This window comes from Bidens hawaiensis, unplaced genomic scaffold, assembly GCF_021521415.1.
Source record: "Bidens hawaiensis isolate Kalapana, Puna unplaced genomic scaffold, B.hawaiensis_p1.1 tig00033193_1, whole genome shotgun sequence".
Classification (NCBI taxonomy): Eukaryota; Viridiplantae; Streptophyta; class Magnoliopsida; order Asterales; family Asteraceae; genus Bidens; species Bidens hawaiensis.
In genome coordinates this window covers 42,286-47,779 of record NW_027495686.1, presented here as the reverse complement: position 1 = coordinate 47,779, position 5,494 = coordinate 42,286, and the positions used below count along the sequence as shown (strand labels likewise).

At 41.7% G+C, this 5,494-nt stretch overlaps 1 pseudogene; it reads left to right on the top strand.

Moving 5' to 3' along the window:
- Nucleotides 1-1,013: 1,013 nt before the first annotated feature.
- Nucleotides 1,014-1,677, top strand: LOC143584601 (nuclear transcription factor Y subunit B-3 pseudogene; annotated as a pseudogene).
- The last annotated feature ends 3,817 nt before the right edge of the window (nucleotides 1,678-5,494 follow it).

The window sequence follows — 5,494 nt, the reverse complement described above, 5'->3', positions numbered from 1 at the left end:
CGCCGCTTCCCTTGTTTCACAGGTTTTTTTTAGCTTTTGATAAGAATTGAAATTGAAATTGAAATTGAAGCCAATAAATCAATTAACCTTAAAATTATTCATCAATTTAAAGCTTTAATCGATCAATTTTGAGTTTTGAGTAATGGGTTTCAACTTTGAATGTTTCAGGACTTAAGCCTGAACGTTTTAGTTTTAACCCTAAACGTTTTAACGTTTAACCTTGAACGTTTTAAGGTTTGAAATATGACTAAAACGTATTTCTCGTACCTAATGTACGTTAAGCAATTATTATACGTTAGCGCACCTCTTATATTATATCTTATATCTCTAAATGACATATTTAAGAAGTCTTCAACTTGAAAAACTCCAGAAGAAAACAAGAATTAGTGCCTTAACCTGAATTGATTAGTGCCTACTTAATAATATGCTTAAAACAAATCCCAAAATGGCCGACCATGTTCCGCTAATGCTCTATGGATGGTCCACAATCTTCCACTATCTCACCATCCAACGGTCCATAGTCCGCCACTATAAATCAACACTTATCAGAAATAAACGGCCGATATTCTTCCACGTGGCACTTATGATGGCGTTCTTATATCAAATTTGATCCGACGGTAATCCCTCATCCTCATTCCAATTCCCTCCAACTAACTTTCCTCCCTTTACTATTATTATTATTATTGTTATTAATCCGGTCACCGGATGTCTCATTTCAGTTACGCCGTTTGATTAGACGCATATATTTGTGTTTTCGGTATTCAATTTTGTTAGTTTTCGATGGAATTTGAGCGATTATGCGTGTTTTAGCGTGAATTCAGCATAATTCTACGAAAATACTCTGTTATTGAGCAAAGTTCAAGCGTGTAAAGTGTTTTTGTTTACAGAATTTTAACCTAGATTAGTCGCCGTTGGTTTTGGCACGATCCGATGAGTTTACGCTTCAATTGATTGATCTACCAAATAATAAGAGTGCCTATTAAATTTAGCGTCGTTGTTTGAACAGAATTTGAACCATAAATCGTTAAGTCAAAAAGTCAAAACCCTAGGGTTTGAACTTTGCCATGGCGGATTCAGATAACGAGTCAGGCGGAGGACACAACGGCGACCACTCGCTGCGTGAACAAGACCGGTTTCTTCCGATAGCAAACGTCAGCCGTATCATGAAAAAAGCGCTTCCAGCTAACGCTAAAATATCAAAAGACGCGAAGGAAACCGTACAGGAGTGTGTATCGGAGTTCATCAGTTTCATCACCGGTGAAGCCTCCGATAAGTGTCAGCGAGAGAAGCGTAAGACGATCAACGGTGACGATTTGCTGTGGGCGATGACGACGTTAGGGTTTGAGGATTACGTGGAGCCGTTGAAGGTGTACTTGCAGAGGTTTAGAGATATGGAAGGAGAGAAGACGGCGTTAGCCGGACGTCAAGGCCGAGGAGATAGCGGTGTTGTAAATAATAATAATAATAATAATGGTGGTGATGTGTATGGGACGACGGCGGTGGGCCAGCATCATCAAGGTGGTGGTGGTGTGTACGGGTCGGGTAGTTATTACCAAATGGGGCCTAATATGTCGGGTACTAAAATTAATTCGGGTTATCCAGGGCCCGGCCCATTAAATGGAAGGCCGAGACAGATATAGCTTATAGTCTGGTGGTGGAGTGTTTATTGTTAAAAATCGATATTTAGCTTTTATATAATTGTTTATTAGTAAATTAAATAGTTTTGATAAACAGGTTTAGGGTTTGTTTATTTTAATCTATTTGTTTTATTAATAAATAAATGGTATTTGTTATTAATAAATCAATAAATAAATGGGGTGAGGTTGTTGTACAAATGCTTCTTATCATACAAAATTTATGCCATGATATAATTGTAAATATGACCTGAACTACACACAAAAAAATACCTAGAGATACATAATTGCATATGAAGGAAAATAAGTGTGCACATTATACGCGTAAGTCCTAATACCTGTTATGTTCTAGAAAAAAAAAGTATGTCCTAATACATGTATGTTCTATAATATATGTATGTTCTAGAAAAAAAAGTAAGTCTTAATACATGTATGTTCTAGAATATATGTATGTTCTAAAAAAAGTAAGTTCTAATACATGTATGTTCTAGAAAAAAAAAGTTAGAAAAATATTTTTTGATTATTTTAGAAGGGGTGCTTAAATTAAGGAGAAAAAATCCTCAAGTTTTCAAAAATAAAAATAATGACATACAAATAGTTATCAACATTTTAAAGGGGTAATGTACAATTGAGCGTGATCTTTTTTCCCAAATTACAACTATGTTACCATATATTTGTTTTAACTTAAATCATTTGCTCAAAATCCTTACACTATGTATGATAATATGTAAAGGAGTGGGTGGCTTGAATTGACCCTCAACTATATTGGAGTTAAATAACCACTTGAGAGATCCCGCCGCCACCACTACGGGGAACCCTAAGGGTATCCGGCCGCCGCCACTCTTCCCTCTCACCGGAAAACCCTCTCCTCCACCACACCTCAGCCACCCGCTACGACGATCCGGCCAACCGACTCTAATCTCCCACCTCAGCCACCACCCTCCACAGTCGCCGCCACCGACCCAGCCGGAAAACCGGCTCTCCTCCACCTCACCACATCTCACCGGGAAACCCTAATCTCCCACCTTCACTCTTCCCTCTCCTCCACCACACCTCAGCCTCCACACCTCCACAGTCGCCGCCAACCGACCCAGCCGGAAAACCGGAAAACCCTCCACAGTCGCCGGAAACCCCTCTCCACAGCCGCCACCACTCCACAGTCGCCGGAAAACCCTCTCCTCCACCTTCACTCTTCCCTCTCCACAGTCGCCGCCAACCGACCCAGCCGCCCAGCCTCCCACCCCGCTGCTTTGACCACGATCCACGGCGGCATGGATTCAGAAGAATGGGAACATCCACGTAATCGGAAAGGGAAACGGAATGGTCCAGGCTCAAGGTAATAACAAGGTTTTATCGAAGTTTTTGGTCTCAAATCTTCCCCCAAAGTGTTCTTCGCAAGACTTAAAAGATGTTATGGGTAGCTTTGGTCGCTACGAAGGTTCCTATATAGCTAGGAAGCTGGATAAATGGGGCAAGAGGTTTGCTTTCGTATCGTTTTCCGAGGTGAAAGATGTCAAACGGTTGGGAGATGAGTTATCAGACGTATGGATCGGTTCGTATAAGTTGTTTATTGTGATTGCTCGGTTTGTGGATGGTGAGAATCTACATAGACCCGATTCTGGTAATAGGAGGAAGACAGCTTCGGTTCCTGTTAATAGTCATGCAAAACCTAGTGGTCAAACAAACCCTAGTTCCGAAGGATCCGATAGGAATGGGGTTCCCTATGCATCAGTTGGTAATGGGCGTTCCTTTGTTGATTCTTTGTTAAATCGGAACAAAGTAGATGAGATTAAGGTGGATGATTCGGTGGAACAGTTTTCTCATTGGAAGGGATGTGCTCTTACGGGGAGGGTGGTGAATCTTCACACGTTAACTTCTCTGAAAAAGTTGGTTCGGAAGCATGGTTGGAGATCATTAGAGATTAAGTATCTGGGAGGCCTTTCAGTGGTGTTGGTATTCTACGTTAGTGGGGATAGGGATGCCTTCCTGAATGACAAAGACAAATGGTCAGACTGGTTTGAGTTTTTAGAACCTTGGTCTGATAGAACTAGAGTGGAGGAGGGTCGGATCGCCTGGCTCCAAGTTCATGGGGTTCCGGCTCAGTTGTTGTTAGACGAGGTATTCGATTTGATTGGAAGCAGATTTGACAAGGTGGTTCAATCGGCTTCCTTATCAGGTGAAGAGAACAACTTATCGTATACTCTCATTGGTGTGTTGAGTAAAGAGTGCAAACGGATTGTGGATCGGGTGGACATTAATTGGAGGGGAAAAATTTTTAAAGTGTGGGTGGATGAAGATGTTGGGGAATGGATACCGGAATGTGTAGTAGAGTATGAAGAGGATGATGGTTCCGTTTTACCGGAGGAGGATAAGTGTGATGATAATATCGTGCAGGATGAGTTCCATAATGTGCATCGTGAAGAGGGCGAATGTTCTCAAGCTAATGAGTTTTCTGTCAGGGAACATGCTGTTAATGGGTTGGATGGTTGTGTGAACGATAATTCTAACGTGATGGTCGGTGAGTTTTCGAACTCTTATGATCATTCTAATGAGGAGGCGGTCGAGAATGGTAACGTTGATAGTACTAATGTTTCTGTGTTGAAAGGCAAGGGACATAAGAAGTTCAGACGGAAGTCTTTATTTTCTAATCGGAGTGGGGGTAGTGGTTCTAGGGAGCGTCCTAAGAAGAGACCAAGGGAGGATAAAGATATGTTTGATCTTGATAGGTTTATCGGTATTATGCATGTGCCTTCGGATGTTACTAGGGGTATCGAGACAGGTGTTGAAGGAGTGTTCTTAACACCGGATCTTAACAAAGGGATGTCTACTAATACGGAGGTGGTTCGAGACATCGAGGGAGAGACTGCGGAGCCCTCGATGATTGGTAGAGGTATTGATCCGGTGCAACACCAAGGTCCGATTGAGGTGGAGTTGGAGAAGACCATTGAGTTGAGTAAGGCGTTAGGTGTTGAGAATTTGCAAGATTTTGTTTCTAATGTTAAAGAGGTTCTTGTTTCCGAAGGCTATCAATAAGGTGTTCAATGAATGTTTTTTCTCTGAACATTCGTGGGTTAGGGAGTTCTAGCAAAGCCGATTGGATTCGAGGTCTTCGAGTCCATCATGAGGTTAGTTTTATTGTTTTACAAGAGTCGCAATTTGTTTCCTTGGATTCTGTGGATGTGGGACGGTTTTGGGGTTATGGTGAGTATTCTTTTGATTGGGTTCCTTCGACTGGAAGGTCGGGTGGGTTATTATCGATCTGGGATTCCCAAGTCTTTCGTATGGAAAGGGTGGTCAAGAATAATAATTGGCTTCTAGTTTCGGGCACTGTGAAAGGAAAGAGTATCTCGTTTCATATTCTCAATGTTTATTCTCCTTAAAATCTAGTTACTAAACGAGCACTTTGGGGGGAAATTCGTGATTTGATCGGGGAGGGTAATGGGAGGTGGATTGTGGCAGGAGATTTTAACTCGGTTCGGTGTGCCGAGGATAGGCGGAATTCTTTGTTTAATGTGGGTGAGGCCAATGAGTTTAACGATTTCATTGATGATTCGAATCTTCACGAGTACTCCTTGAAAGGGAGGCGTTTTACTTTTGTTGCAGGAAATAAATTAAGCCGTATTGACAGAATCTTCGTTAATTGGGATTTCTTTATGGAATGGCCGTGTGCGGAGTATATTGCTCTCGAAAGGAATAAGCCGGATCATAGTCCGTTGGTTTTGTAAATTGGTTCTTCCAAGAACTATGGTCCCAAACCGTTTAGGTTTTTCAATTCATGGCTTGGTAGAGAGGATTTTGGGACGTTGGTTAAGAAGACGCTTGTTGATGGCTCGTTTCATGGTTCTCCGGACGCGAGATTG